The sequence below is a fragment of the Cydia fagiglandana genome, chromosome 23, assembly GCF_963556715.1.
Source record: "Cydia fagiglandana chromosome 23, ilCydFagi1.1, whole genome shotgun sequence".
Taxonomy (NCBI): domain Eukaryota; kingdom Metazoa; phylum Arthropoda; class Insecta; order Lepidoptera; family Tortricidae; genus Cydia; species Cydia fagiglandana.
In genome coordinates, this window is record NC_085954.1 from 10,532,421 (window position 1) to 10,549,559 (window position 17,139).

Genomic DNA, 17,139 nt, shown 5'->3' on the forward strand with positions numbered 1-17,139 from the left:
TAGAAAAACATTTTTATTTCTATTTTTTATAATTTTTCAAAAGTAAGATTTTTAGAATGTCACCTAAAAAATCATAAAAAATAGAAATAAAAATGGTTTTTCACCAAATAACTTTTAAATCACACTTTCAAATAATGTGAAAACTACTACTTACATAAAACTCAAAAAAATAATAACTTATTTTTTTTGGATTTCATACAACTTTGAAAAATTTCAAAGTGTTTGAGCACCCCCTTGTAGATAATAAGATAAGATTACAAAACTTGGCATATTTAGTCAACAAAACAAGTGTAACAAAATGGGAGGGTGCCGCTTCTTCTAGCTAGAGTTTGAATTTTTCCCATACAAACGTGAACCACCCTAATAATTAGGTTATTTCTATGTACTTGAACCAAATGATTTATTACATATTTTAACTATGGTCACTGACTTGAGTCAATGTCCGATGTCAATTATTTGCAGTTACAATAAGAAAAAATTTAAGCGGATCGGAAATAGAAAACAAAAGAACGCTTCATTAATAATATTTCAACGTTCTACCGGCATCGAAGTTATTTTATGAAAATATTGAGAAGTAAAATATTACGAACCAACTGAAACGAAATTACATTTTTAGTAGTTAATAAGTTCGTTTTTTTGTATGAAATTACTTAAGTATACATTTGTTTTTTTAGTTACTTGTCCCTTCGACTAGAACCTTTGATTTAAATAGGTACTTTCATAAGTACCTATATAAGTAGGTACTAATTTAACTTTTTATTTGGAAGGATCCAAGTAAAAAGTTAGTTAAAGTATATAATATATACTTTAACTTAATTAAATTAAATTAATTAAATTATTTAATTGCACATATTTAATCCAATAATGTATGTAATAAAAGTACGCATTTAAACGGATTATATTGTGTATAATGAATTAAAATATTTTATTTGCACTAAAACCTTACCAATTTAGCTTCAGCAGGTGCGTTTTCTTTACTCTACAAATATGAAAAAAATATATATTAACACAATAATAATTCTTTCATACTGGCCGTCGGCCTCCGCCTGGGCGCCGAAATAGTTGTCCCTGCGGAACAGAAGTTGACAGTCTGGGCTCCCACGGCCTCTCCTGTCGAAGGAGTGTCGGCCGCCTGTCCCGACACGCCAGCCCCAACGATGTCATCCGTCGGGCCTTTGTCAGCGTGGGCGTGCCGGCCGCGTTGGAACCAGCCGGTCCGGCGAGCAAGCGGAGCGATGGCAAGAGGCCCGATGGAATAACCCTCATCCCCTGGCAGATGGAACGGCCGCTCATCTGGGATGCCACATGTATAGGCACACTAGCGCCGTCCCACCTAGCCGCCACGTCCCAGAGAGCTGGCGGGGTGGCGGCAGCGGCTGAAACCCTAAAACGCCGCAAATATGCTGGTCTCACAAACAACCACATATTTGCGGGATTCGCGGTAGAGACCCTGGGGCCGTGGTGTCGTGACGGTCACAATCTTTTTAAGGACCTAATAAAAAAGACTATTTGAAACCACGGGTGACCCTAGGGCTAGCTCATTCCTAGGCCAAAGAATAGGCATAGCTATTCAGCGTGGGAATGTAGCCAGCCTTATGGGCACCCTTCTGCAGGGGACAGATCGTTTTTTTTATTATACATATAATTTTTAATTTATTTACTTCATACTTAATTTTAATAATAGCTTATAAGTTTTGTTATTGAATAAACATTTATTAATTAACACAATAATGTCACATAGTTTGACTACAAAATAAATATACCGGGTGTGGCCTGTAATATGAGCAAAGAATTTAACTGTAGGCTGTATTCCTCATACTGATCAACATTTGTTCAGCGAATTTTAAAAATAACTTGTAGTTTGATTTTTAATATACTTTAAAAGTTATTCAAAGACGCAATGTATTGCGAATTTTATTATGTTTAAGGCTTGACAAGCAACGTCAATCACAATGATATGGCGTGGCGATGGCGTCCATTGAAGATAATATTTATTTTGCATGAAAAATAGGGAGTCTAAATACTTAATAATTTTTAAAAGTTGTTGAACAAAAGTGTCACCGTTTGAGGAGTACAATCTATGTTTTAATTATTTGCTCGTGTTACAGGCCACACCCGGTATTACTGCTAAATGGTAAAATGATTTGATTGATTGAGTAGCCAACGGAGCTGCCGAAGGTTAATTAAAAGTGTGTACAACTTACCAGTGTCTTCACTATCTTGCCTTGTAGCTTTGACAACGCCTGTGTTGCCTCATGTTGAAGCCCCTAAAATAAAATCATTATTTTTAACGAGATACTTTCATTGTCTTAGTCAAAGAGCATATAGTATATTACGTAAACCGAAAGTTGACATACTCTGAAAGAAGCGTATTAAATATAAATAAATAAATAAATAAATATTATAAGGACATTCTTACACAGATTGACTAAGTCCCACAGTAAGCTCGAGAAAGCTTGTGTTGTGGGTACTCAGACAACGATATATATAGTATACAAATACTGAAATACATAGAAAACACCCAGGACTCAGGAACAAATATCTGTATCATCATACAAATAAATGCCCTTACTGGGATTCGAACCCAGGACCATCGGCTTCGCAGGCAGGGTCACTACCCACTAGGCCAGACCGGTCGTCGAATTGTTGATTATTGTTTATCTAAGAAGCGGATTGAAAGTGATACGTTTTACCCAAGGCAGTTTTACTTTCCCATACTACATGTTTTTTACATTCTTTACGATAAGCAGTGAAAGTTGGGTTCTAAATGAATTTGTTGTATTATTTCCATTCTGATATTTAACTTCCGATTACATAACGAGCACCAGACAATTTTATATAAATCCAATACCTTTCAGTTAAGGTGAATACGTACCTGACTGACCATGTGATTCAACTAAAAAAAAAAAGTAAAGCATTGTTGAATTGAAAAGTAGGATTTATTTTAATGAAGCCTGAAAAATAAAATAGACCTCACGTTGATGTAACTTACAAGGTATGTTATAATTTTAGTTTTTTTTTGATTATATTACTATTGGGAACGTGCGAAGTCGGTGGCGCTGATCGTCACAAACACAGGTAATCTTATGGAATGTCCGACATCCAACATTAGTACTAGCGGCAGCCGCTTGAACTAATTTTACTCCATAAGATTTAACGTAGAAATTCCGCCAAAATGAGGGCAGGACCAGTCATGCACATAGCGAATACCTGTATTTTAATAAAACATTACTAAACTAAACGAAAAACGTAATGTTTAATGTGCTTAATGTTTATTTGGCTACAGAGGTTACATGATTCTTCCTACTGTAATTTATACATATAAAATACATAAACCATATGGCTGCTACAAAGTTGACTTTTTAACTAAATAAATGTGATGTTCCACGGCAAGAGGTACTTTATGGCGGCTGGCGCTTACGTCGCATAGCGCCGCAATAATATTGGAGCTGCGTTAATAATAGCGTAAACGCCAACCGCCATAAGGTACCTTTACCCGTGGGACGTCACAAATAATATGTAAGTAATACGCACCAGCTGCAACAAAGTAAATATATTATATATTATTTCCGATACCCAAAGGTTGTCTGGAAGAGATCGCTCTTAAGCGATAAGACCGCCTGTTGTTACCTCTATTGTCTTTGTTTATGTTATTGTCCATTGTTTGTAAACTACGTGTATGTGAGGTGTGCAATAAAGAGTATTGTATTGTATTTAAATAGACAATATTCAGTTTTATCTTCTTTTATAATATTCGTAGAAAATAAAAATAAATAATTGAGTGGGTAAATTTTTTGCGTTGTTATATTGTCCTTTTTTTCAATAAACAAACAAATCAGTGAATTTAAATACAGCTTGGCAAAAAAGAGTAGAAATTAAATAGTGGCAACACTGTAGTGTCGTCCCTTTCAAACCAAATTATATAAGAAAACGGGACGACACTACAGTGTTGCCACTTTTTAATTTCTACTTTTTTTTTTGTCAAGCTGTAAGTAATTATAATGCTGTCTTGCCCATTACGCCAGCGAGTAATGACATTTTGCGAGCGGGATAGCAATACACAGCAGCGCAGCTGGCGGGTGAATGTCAAAAAACTTACTTTTTTTTCATCATTGGTTAGGTGGGCACCCTGTAAATTAATAAATCGAATATTAAGTAATTTACATATATAAATAAAATTGATGCAAAAATAAATGTATAGTTAGACCGTAAAAAGTCTGCAGCGATTTTGATAGCCCACGCAGTGCAAGTGTCATTTTAAACGTCAAACTTCTATGAAATTATGACGTATAAATAACACTTACACTGCGTGGGCTATCAATGTATTGGTGCCACTGTAAATATATTTCAAAAAAGCAAATAAGTAAAGACGATTTGCAACTAAGTACACAATTTATTCTTATTTACTATCACACAGATAAAAGGTTAAGTATTTTTTAATAGTACTCCAATTAGGATCTTGAACGAATTTTTTGTCATATTTTTGTAATTTTAGAAAACCATTTTTTCATAGGTAAAAAAAATCAGTAACGTTTATATTTTTCGAACCAAACAATACTTACATCAACTTTTTGGCTCAAGTCACTTAGTTTTTTAACGATGATTTGTAGCTTGCCACCCTGTAATAATTATTTTGCTACATTATTAGAAGTCAATAAGGGCTTATTTAACCCTACAACATTGCCACCGATAAGTAATATTTAAATTTAGTACTCGCGCAAGAAGGGTTCCGTACCATTACGCAAAAAACGGCAAAAAAATCACGTTTTTTGTATGGGAGCCCCACTTAAATATTTATTATAGGCTGTTTTTAGTATTTGTTGCTATAGCAGCAACAGAAATAGGTACATATTCTGTGAAAATGTCAACTGCCTAGATATCGGATCATGGGATACAGCCTGGTGACAGACAGACGCACAGATAGACAGACAAACAGACGGCCAGCCAAACAGACAGACTGACAGACAGCGAAGTCTTAGTAATAGGGTCCCGTTTTTACCCTTTGGGTACGGAACCCTAAAAAACATATCACCTACCTATATCACCTTTCTCTGTTTTCCACGATCTTGTTTACGTTAAAAATATAAAGTTGATGGTTTTAGGGCATAATTAAAGTAAGGAATTTTTATTTTAAAGAAAATTAGGATACGGATCTATCTAAGTACTTACATCTTTAGCTGTTGCTTCGCCAATATGCTAAAATTTGTTTGTAGAAATTAGTTAAATATGAATTAGGAGACCGAAGTGAGTTAAAACAGAGGTAGCCAATTTTGAGACATCTATAAGGGAAACGTACTGGTGCTCGACGCGGTCCCAGTACTACATGTCATCTTGAAACTTAAGTCATTGTTAATAGTGGTGACAGCTGTGTATCATCTGTTGGGTATTAGCATGTCGAGCACTAGTACGTTTACCTTAACTGTTATAGAGCTGAAAAAAAAACCGGGCAAGTGCGAGTCGGACTCGCGCACGAAGGGTTCCGTACCATAATGCAAAAAAGGCAAAAAAAACGGTCACCCATCCAAGTACTGACCCCGCCCGACGTTGCTTAACTTCGGTCAAAAATCACGTTTGTTGTATGGGAGCCCCACTTAAATCTTTATTTTATTCTGTTTTTAGTATTTGTTGTTATAGCGGCAACAGAAATACATCATCTGTGAAAATTTCAACTGTCTAGCTATCACGGTTCGTGAGATACAGCCTGGTGACAGACGGACGACCGGACGGACGGACGGACCGACGGACAGCAGAGTCTTAGTAATAGGGTCTCGTTTTACCCTTTGGGTACGGAACCCTAAAAACGATGTTTAGCCGCCATTTACCGTCTGTTGGTCCCTCAAAATGCTCCTCGCCTTAAGAACATTATAAATACTGAAAAATTTATGTTGTTTCGACTTACCTCTGTTTTAACTCACCTCGGTTTCCACTAAATGGAAATTCTCTGAACTATAGAGATCCTTACATATAATGGTAACATTCCATTTCTGACTGCAGCTGTCGTTGGAAATGGACTGTCACCTTTAAGGTCTATTCCAACACTGCATTACGGTTCATTTTACTATGGAAATTGACAATGACAGCGACGCGTTCAGTACCGGTAATGCAGCTGCGGTTAGAAATGGAATGTTACCATTAATCAAAATTTAAAACATTATTGAAACATGTAAGATTTTAAATAATTACTTACCGCCTGAAAGTTATTATTTTTTAATTAAACATATTAATAATTAAAGCCCAAGCAAGCAATCAAGCCAGCTGCTTTACCCAGCAGTGGGGCACTTAACCAGTCTAACAAAAAACAATTAAACATCTATATGAAGGCGATAGAAGAGGCACAATTAAGTAGTCTCGACTCAAAAACACTAAAATTCTCTCAAAACCAAATAAATAAAAAATAATTTTCAATCAAAAAATAATTGATTTTATTTCGATAATCTCAATCCTACGCAGTATCAGATATTTGTTCCTGAGTCATGGGTGTTTTCTATGTATTTAAGTATTTGTATATTATATATATCGTTGTCTGACTACCCACAACACAAGCCTTCTTGAGCTTACTGTGGGACTTAGTCAATCTGTGTAAGAATGTCCTATAATATTTATTTATTTATCAAACGACATTATGTACAGGATTTACGCGTCTAAACTACTGTCGCTCAAACAAAATTATTAGTGTTCCGTACAAAACTTTGTTTACGGAACACTTATGGGATCACTTCGGTCTTGCAAATCAGTTAAATACGTTTTTCTCAGAGACCGTTTGACATAGATACCTAAAATTTGGAACAGTTATAGCAATTACCACCACTCATATTGTAAATAAGTCAAAACTGCTTATTTCTTATTAAAGGGGGAAATTTAGGGGGTTGAGAGGGGTAGGCTGAAACTTTTTTCATTTGTAAGAATCGTGTGGGGTACCATTAGAAAGCTTGCAAAAAATTGAGTCGATGGACTGATTTTGACTTCATTTTAGACTGCAATAGTTTCGTCAAAAAATGCATTTAAAGTTGCAAGTTTTCATACAAAAATTTTCACCTCTGTCCTGGCGATTTTCGCGAAAACTATAGCTAACAGGCAGCTGACCAGTCAATACCCAACTTAAAGAAGCATGGAGACGGCGGGAAAATTATCAGCTAAACTTTATCTTTATTAGTTTTTCAACTGCAGCTTGACCTTTGGTTGCTTAGGGCTAGCTAACTGATGCTTACACTGGTTAATTCATATTAGGCGAGAAACATCCTTAGTTAAAACTTTGGCATTGAAATTTATGACTTATGTCTTTGACACAAAGTTTAATTCTGCTTGCTTATTTTTGTGGGATATTTAATTTTATCTCAATAGCCTACTATAAGTATGAGAGAGATCTACAAAATACGACCTTATTATATTGCAAATAAGTTTCAATTTCGAACGGGCTTTCCAACCAATGGACTAGGCATTTCAAAAATCTGAAAAATTCAAATTAAGAATTCCGTTCTTGACTGTTGTCGTTGTGTTTTTTTTCCACAATAGGACACATAGAGTTAGTAAGGCGTATAGAGATAATAAAGTCATTTAATATTTATGAACAGCTTTGGCCTCATGTATAGATTTTATTGAGAGTATCTGATTCGTCGAAACAATATACACAATATTCCTTTTCATTAAGTACCATTACATTTCTGTATTAATTGTATAATTATAATATCTATTAATTATATTCAGTACTTATGTATATTTTTGAACGGATCGGTGAGCAACAAGATTCAGGGCTATAACCGCGAAAATAGAAGTTCGCAAATTGCGAACATTTTTCTCTGTCACTCTAATTACGCCTTCATTGGAGTAAAAGAGAAAGATCCCCGCAAATTGCGAATTTCGGTTTTCGCGGTAGCCCCTCAGTCCTGTTACGAGAAAATAATTTTGGAAGACATTAATAGTATATGACAGTTAAATATCACAGTTTTTAGAAACAAAGGTAAAATTGACGAAATATTTAAAGTAAGCCGATCTTGTTTTTTAGCAGTTCTAAATAATATTAAAGTCTATATATATGGCATAGAACTAGAAACAAAATGAAATAAAAAATAATAATGAGTTCTAAATTCAAATTGAAGGAGTATACATTTAAGGTATTATAGGCCAAGCACGCACCACGATATTAATTTTTGCGACACGATTTTAGAATCGCGCTGTAATATATCGCCTATATCGCAGAAAATTCACTGCGCGCACTGCGATGAAAAAGTCGACGATTTGTTCATTCTCAACATGGATTTCGTACCAGTCGCTTGTCATGAAACGTGTCTTTAATATGCGATTGCTGTATGACTTTGAGCATTTATAACACAAAGGTGATCCCCGTCTATTTCCATAATTAAATGGTCAACATCTAGCGTCTCATTTTGAGACTCCATTGGAGATGCAGGTGCCGAGATGTTGGGGTTTGGAGAGCGAAATGCCGACTGAGGTCCGGCCGGGGTGCGATTTTATTATCATAGTGCGCGCGGGGCCATACAACTCCGCATGCTGCAATCACTTTGCGACAATCGCGGAAAAATGTGACAAATCACAATTTTAAAATCGCTGCGATTTTTTTGTCGCATATGTGCGCACTAACATATAAACACATACGTTGCATTTCTGCGACAAAACTCTGCTCTATTGCTCTGTGCTAAAGCGATGACATTTTGCTAAAGCTCGGCCTTCGGCCTTCGCACTTAGACACTTTGTACTATTGTTCTGTGTGTGTAGTTGAATACGGTATCCTAAAAACAGGCAAACAACCCCTGTAAAATGTAACGATGCGAGCGGTACGGCTACCATCAGTTTGGCATTGACATAAACGCTACCGTGGGCGTGAACGTAATTTACTTTCTATGCATCTCGCTCGTACTAACATATTAGTGCGAAAGAGATATACCTGTAGGAAGTCAATTACGGTCACGATATCGTTTATGTCAAAGCCAAACTGATGGTAGCCGTACGGAACACTAAATGCCTCGAGCTATCTCGGACTTGGCCAAATTATTTTTTTAATACAGTTGCTCAAAAAGTGCTACTTTACGTAGCTGTTTAGCGTGCGGAAAGTTGGTTATCTCGAACTAGTGCTTTTTACTTTTCCAATTTTTTTAAATTTATACTTGTTCCAATTCACGACTACTTATTGATGAGTGTTAATATTAGTTTCCTTTAAACGTCGTAATCAGCATAAAAACGTACCGTTAATGTAAGAATACGAAAAATATTACATATTTCATATTTAATTACTTACCTCTTCATGATTATAACACGTTTATTTTTTAATATTCAATATTGAAAATTCCGTTCTTAATAAGTTGACTGAATGGAACGGAATAGCTGCCAAACGCCCATAGATATAATATACTTAAAGACGACGTCTAACCGAGCTGTCACTGTTACCACTTTTGTTTAGTGTACGATTAACAATGTTTTTCTTATTTTTTCGCAACTGTATTAAAAAACGTCGTTCGATACACGTGCGGAAATGTCATTCTTCACTCGTCCCGAGTCTTGCCACTCGCCTGCGGCTCGTGGCAAGATATCTCGGTACTCGTGAAGTAATGACATACCTTCCGCACTAGCATCGAAATGTACTATTATTTGTGTTTTGTTCTTATGTGTAAATATTTTATGTATTTTCATATGAATTGTAGTTTTCATACTTGAATGCTGTTAGTTACATAGAAATAAATAATAAAATAAAAATTTAAGTAATAAAATTACTTTATGTAGAGGTAAAATTATATTTTATAATAGAATGATTTAATAATGAACTCAAATGTATGAAATATTGTTTAATACTCACAGACAGCTGAAATTAATTTCAATCAAACTCAAACTTAAAGCCGGTTTATGGTTAGTCTCGCTGTTGAGTCGGCTGGTCCTTGGTGTTCCGAGGCAAATATTTTTGTGAGGGACCTGCCGGCCTAGCCAAGGTTACAATCGCTTTCGCTTCGACAACGAAAAGCATTATGTCTCTCTATCACTCTTCCATATTAGTGCGATAGTGTCAGTTGCGTTTCGATCGCTACGGAGCGTAAGCGATTGGCATCTTGGCTACGCGGCCTGGACCCCTATTCGACAAGCGACGTTTGACGTATCGTGTTGATCTCCCGTTGATTTGGGGAAAATCATAAGTTCTCGAATACGTACAATGTCAAAATTTGACATTAACAATCCACAGTTAGGGTGACAAGCAAACCAAACCGAAACACCCATAGTTTAGAGTTGAGTTTTGGTTGTACCAAATGATACTATCCACCGTTGATGGAATCAACACTCAGTATGCAATAAAATCAACTGTTGATTTGACGTGGATGCGAAGTCTGACAGTTGTACATGTCGAATATGGCCCCTGGGAAATGCTTGCGGGATAGGGGTTGCGATCCTAGATCTGGTTCGTACCTGGTCCAGCGACCAGCGTATATCGTTGGCTATTCAGCGCGGGAACGCCGCTGATATTTTGGGGACGTTTGAGCCGGGTACTTACCGGATTAGGATATAGGTTTATGGCTTGTTATTATGTGTTTTGTAATGACCAATTTCTTTTTAAATTTGACGATACGTGTTGCGGATTTTAATTGCAATATTAATGTACAATGTCTGTTTTAATTAATTTATGGTTTATTTTGTCTTACTACTAGCTAATCATTTTGTTTCACTGTATTTGCACAAATTTATTTTGTATAGGGCACATTTCCCTGAAACCGGAAGCCCGTGTGAGTGCGTACTTCGAAGACTGCCCAAATAATTACTATAATTATAATAACCTGCAGTGTTTTTAGCTTTTAGTAAGCGTAATAAAAAAAACACTCGAATGAAACGAACATTAATAAAATACTTACCCGCCCAAATAACTTCTTATTACCCTCAGTTAGGGAATGCAATCCCGCATGAGGAACTCAATCCCGGTATTCCGCGGGATTGCCATTTTAAGTCCCGCGGGATCCCGGTATTTGCGGGATCCCGCAAGTTAGTATACAATTTTACGAATTAGTACTAAATTTGAAGTTTGAAAACAAAATGTAAACTAAAATATTTAAGAACGTGTGTAAAGGCTTAATTAACGCGATTTCGTAAGTCCTGTACCACTCGTGGCACACACAATGTTTTTCATCACACCTGTGAGGAAAAAAGAGGGAAAACAATAAAAAATCTGCCTAATTTCGGACGTACCTACATAACAAAATTCCCTGGGTACAAATTTAAGATTTACGGACCGCGTCGCCTACGTAAAATAACACCTTATACGAGAAAGTGTGATGAAATAAATAGACAAATTCGGGCAAAATGCTCTTCCGTGTCATTAACCCCTTTCCTCCATAGATGCATTTAGGCTCCGTGAAGAATTTTCGCCAGTAGGCACGTGCCCGAGACTGTGTTCCTTGTAGTAACACGTAAGAACCACGTCGCTCTTCGATCCCGCAAATCCCGCGGGATCCCGCTTAATTTACGAGCGGGTTTATTCCCGCAAATTGCATGCGGGATCCCGGTATTTCGGGATCCTGGTATCCCGGTATTGCATTCCCTACCCTCAGTTAAACGGTTGTTGACCACTTGGTCAGCGCTAGCTGATGTTAGACATATTGTAAAGGTATGTTAGACATATTGTAGAGGTGATATAAGAGATTGTATGACTTACTTTTTTATGGGTTTTGGCGAAGAGCTTCTTGGCTGACTGGAAATTTACAAGAAAATATAAATAAATAAAAAAGAAGACAAATTTAAGTATAAAACTGCCGTGAGACTCGAACCTGTTTAAAAAGGACATAATTATTACAGGGGCTACCCCACCTCAATGATTATCGATCTCAATCCCTTAGTTTTCTAATGTTTTTGCAGTGTATCATATTAACAAGCAAGTTTAAACAATATAGCTTATAACAATATAGTTTAACAATATATATTTACTTGAAAGTCCATTGTCTTCGAGATATTTGGCATCAAAGTTGAACAATTTTAGGCTAAAAAATGGTTATCTGGCCATAACTTTTGTGTTAATTAGTTTAAAATTAAAACTAGACACATTTTTCAAGACGTCATAGACGAACCCAAATATGTAGATTTCGTACATGTAAGATCCTTCACAGCAAACTATGTACGAAAAAGTGTTTTTTTTTAGATAATGTTTAATTAAAATGTTATTAAAAAATAAGTATCCATTTATTTTAAAACCGATAACTATTTGTTTTATAAGGAGATACGATTCAAAACTTGTCAAAAATCGATGAAAACCTCGGATAGTAATAATTGTCTTAAACTTTATTATTTGAAAGTGAAATTTGATGGAGAAAAATCTTTCGCAAATTATCTACAGCAATATACCTACTTAATATAAGTATGAAACAATGGTGGATTTTTATTACTAATATAATAATATTATGTATAATACAGGGTTACTTTTTTACTGGTACAATAAATTTTACCACATCATTGGTATCGATAATAGATCACATTGCACAAATAAAAAAATTTTTTTTATTATTTCGCATCAATTAATTTATCCTTCACCAATTTAGTAACTTCTGGTTGCACTAATTACAAGGTGTCAACGGTATGAAATCGCGCGCGATGACGTAAACAAACAGTTGCCAGTTCGTGCGTTTGCTAATTGATGCGTAAGGCATCCACATTTTCTAGTACTTTAGCGGATAAGTTCGGGCATTGGTATTTTTGTTTTTTTGTTCCCAAATAGTAGTAACAAAGAATGCTGGTATTTTTTATTTTTGGCAACAATTACGTATGTTGATTTATTGTACTGGTAAAAAAGTAACCCTGTATATTTACTTGTAAAAAAGCGCTGGTGGCCTAGCGGTGAGAGCGTGCGACATGCAATCCGGGGCCAAATTCGACACGTACATCTGTCAGATTTCGCATCCATGTCAAATCAACAGTTGATTTTATTGCATACTGAGTGTTGATTCCATCAACGGTGGATAATATCATTTGGTACAACCAAAACCATCCAAAACTCAACTCTAAACTAAGGGTGGTTCGGTTTGGTTTGCTTGTCACCCTAACTGTGGATTGTTAACGTCAAATTTTGACATTGTACGTATTCGAGAACTTATGATTTTTCCCACATCAACGGGAGATCAACACGATACGTCAAACGTCGCTTGTCGAATACCACCCCTGGAGGTCGCGGGTTCAAACCCCGGATCGTACCAATGAGTTTTTCGGAACTTATGTACGAAATATCATTTGATATTTACTAGTCGCTTTTCGGTGAAGGAAAACATCGTGAGGAAACCGGACTAATCCCAATAAGGCCTAGTTTACCCTCTGGGTTGGAAGGTCAGATGGCAGTCGCTTTCGTAAAACTAGTGCCTACGTCAAATCATGGGATTAGTTGTCAAGCGGACCCCAGGCTCTCATGAGTCGTGGCGAAATGCCGGGATAACGCGAGGAAGAAGAAGATAATATATTTACTTCTTGTAATATTTACCATGGAGACAAAGAAAAGGGTTAAGAACCTTTAAAAAACTGGTCAAGTGTGAGTCGGACTCGCGTTTCAAGGGTTCCGTACATCACACAATTTTCTACAATTTTTTTTTTGTTCGTGTAACGTGACGTGAGTGAAATGTCTTGAAAAACCCGAATGAGTCAATCAAGTTTTCAACACATGTAATATGAAGTTTTCTGGCGTGGTGGCTTATATCTCTGCAAATATGCAAAGTAGCTTAGATAGGAAATTAAATGCCGAACAATAGTACAAATGTCTAAATGCGAAGACTGAAGACCGAGCTCCGCCAGGCGTGTCTCACTCCGCGATTTCGTCGCTTTGCTACAGGTAGCTAAAAGTACATCCGTTCGACCCCAATTTTGGGGTTTGCCATAAGCCGCGCGTGGCGCTGTCGCCACCTAGCAGCCATATCTGTGCTGATCGTGACAGACGCGTTTTGTTAGAGAGTGAGTCTTCTGTACCTAGTTTTATTATTTATTCTGTGGCTCCGCGTAGAGCTTAAAACTCGGAGCGTCCGACGGGTCGCGCTTCCTACAACTTCCGCAAGTGTTTTAAAAGCGAAGGCCGAAGAGAGATAATACCTACAAGGTGGCCAAAAAATACGCACATTCCCGTAGCCAGGGAGGTTTTGGGATTATACCTACTGAGCAACATAACATTTACTATGGGACCCGAAATCGCGAAAAAAAATGTATCCTCCCATAGAAAACGGACCAGCCAAAACGTATGAAACAGCCAAATTTTTCTTCGCCATTTCGGGGTTGCACGTCGGCAACGGGAATACACTTAGTTTATTTTTTGGCCACCCTGTATAGTGCTTTTTAAAACATGTGACAATACCTAGTAACCTAATCAATCAGTACTACAAGTACCATTGCGGCTGTGTGCCAGATACAGCCTAGTCGCATTTTTTTATCTACAGTCCAACTCACGCTTGAAGCTAAAGGCACGCCTCTTCGGGACGCTTCGGGTCTTCGGCCTTATGCGGATATCGGCCTAGGGCCTTCGCAATAGCTGTCTACATCATGTTTCACTTAAAGTATTGCGGCTGTGTCCCTAAAAAAACCTATACCGCATTTTTGTTTTTAAATCCGACTCACGCTTGACTCTAGATTTTTAATAAGTTTTCCTGTCATCTTTAGGTAAAGGACTATTTTGTGTATTTTTTTCAGAATTTTAGACTTAGTAGTTTCGGAGATAGAGGGGGGGGAATGGTCATTTCTTGTCTATTTTCTTGAGTAACTTCTAAAATTTTTATCGTAAATTTATAAAAAAAATATATTTGAGATTCTCACAATGACCTCTTTCGTTTGATATGTAACACGACATAGTTTGCAAAACTTTGATTTTTAATTTTATGGTTTACTCCCCAAAAGTAGCCCCTATGTTTAAAATTCATTTGTTGACGTTACATATCCGTTTTTGGGTCACAGACTTACATATGTGTACGAAATTTCAACTTAATTGGTCCAGTAGTTTCGGAGCAAATTGGCTGTGACAGACGGACGGACAGACAGACGCACGAGTGATCCTATAAGGGTTCCGTTTTTTCCTTTTGAGGTACGGAACCCTAAAAAATAAGGTTTCTTAACACCACCTTATTCTTAGGTACCTAGATTTGCTGTTTAATATTTAGTTTATTATGATTTAGTATACTTACCGATGCAACATTTTGTGCCTCTTTTAGAGTCTGAAAAAGAATTAAATTTAACATTTTATAGTAGTTTTTTTTAAGGTTATCCCATCTCTCAGCAATGGCTTTCAGGAAGTTGATGGTGCGGTTCCTTACCCTGTGCATCAGGGAGGCGACTCGTTTACGGGTTATTGTAAAAAACAATCCACACCTCGGCCAGTAAATAAGAAACCCTCAGAATGTTTTTCGGCCGAAGCGAAGCTGAGTTCACGTTACCTAAGACTTTTCTTACTTTACTGCCCTAGCTATGTAATGGCTCCTCTACACGATGGGCCACCGCCGGCCACTCCAAGGGACGCATTTATGCGTTAGAGGGAGCAAGTGATATTGCTATCTCATTCTACCGCATGGCTGCGTCTCTTGGAGTGGCTGGCGATGGCCCATCGTGTAGAGGAGCCGTAATATACTTTTCTTATTAACTCACATTTAGACGGGTCTAACGCGAAATTTACCGGGTTTCACTAGTCGTGTTCATGTGAGTTAATATGTGTTTAAAACGCGGAAGTTTTAAATACTTAGTATACTATTCTTAAATTAATTAAATCTTAAATTACTTAAATATTTTAACTAAAAGCGGCTAACAAGAGATGTCATGTTACTCAGTAGTGTCCTTTTTCTCTATGATGCGGGTAGGAGTAAAGTGAAAAAGATAGGGTAAAGTTACCTGTCTATCTTTCGAACCCCCTGACAGGAGAACTGGTCTTTTCTGTAATGATTAAAAATGTATTTACCCTCTCATTTTTATCGTAATATTATTAATTATGTAGTCGTATGTAAAGCATGTTTAACAAAACAACTTACTTACTATACGGGCATTTTCATTTAACTTTTACAAGTTAAGCGCGACTTATTTAAGTATTGTTTCAGTAGCGTCTAACCGTTACATTTCTGACAAAATGTATGGGATTTGACATTAACCGTCAGTTTTGTAACGATTGCTAACCGGCCGTTAAAGGTGTTCAATTAAGTCAAATTGCCCATACGTAATAAATAACTTATGATTCGATCTTGATTATACCTATCACTTCTGAGCATGAGAATTCGAAAATACTGTATATTGTATTTGTGATGTAAATAAATACATTTTTATTGCTTGTGTGTGCAATAGAGTACTTACGGCCAACTGGAAAACATATATTTTTTAAATGTATTTGTAATCACATAGGGACAAAGTAGATATAAGTTTACATTATTTTTTCTATGCCATAAAAATTGCCGTCTGAGTTATCAAATAAGGTATATACTCCGTTGTAAGTAGGCTATATTAGGAGTCACCGATGTCAAAATAAGCTATGGTAGACTCATATAACCGGCCGGAAGCTCGGGCCCGGACACGGCCCGGTCTAACGTGAGTCATCCTTAAAACTAGTATTTATCTGCCAGCGACTTCATTTAGGACATTTAAAACTCTTCTATGTGGAACTGCACAATATTTAAAGTAGGTATTATGTTTAAAATTCAAGTACTCGTAATCAGGTCAAAATCGCGTCTCAAACGGGAAAGTGTATCCGTGACAAAATGTATATAATAAGTCCCGCGCACCATATAATAAGTTTTCTTATTAAATGGTGCGCGGGAAATATAATTAATTTTGATTGTTTTAAGCTGGTGCTAATGTGTATTTTATGTAAGTATTAGGAAGAAAGTATTTTTTGTACTTACGCCGTCAAGTTGCTTGTTGACTCCAGAAAGAAAAGCGGTGTAATCCTAAATATATAAAAATATTAATCGAAACTGGTTGACGTAACTGGTGACCGAAGAGCTGGCGGCTACCTCGCACAACGTATTCAACATTGCGATACAGCGGGAAAATGCCGCCAGCATCCTTGGTACAATGCCTCAGGGGCCTATTTTAGATTTAAGCTAGTTATTAATTTCGTTTAGTTGTACCACTGTATATATGTATATTGTATGTAAATAAATGATTTATGTTTTAATCGAAATAGTTCTCGACTAAGACTTAGCTACAAAAAAATAA

General features: G+C 36.6%; 1 long non-coding RNA gene across 1 annotated transcript; it reads right to left on the reverse strand.

Annotated features, from left to right (window-relative positions):
- Positions 1 to 4,099: 4,099 nt before the first annotated feature.
- On the reverse strand, positions 4,100 to 5,398 carry LOC134675828 (uncharacterized). Its single transcript, XR_010099808.1, has 3 exons — positions 5,170 to 5,398; positions 4,563 to 4,619; positions 4,100 to 4,129 (listed from the first exon to the last, which is right to left on the reverse strand). It is a non-coding gene; the product is annotated as an uncharacterized LOC134675828 (long non-coding RNA).
- Positions 5,399 to 17,139: the final 11,741 nt, after the last annotated feature.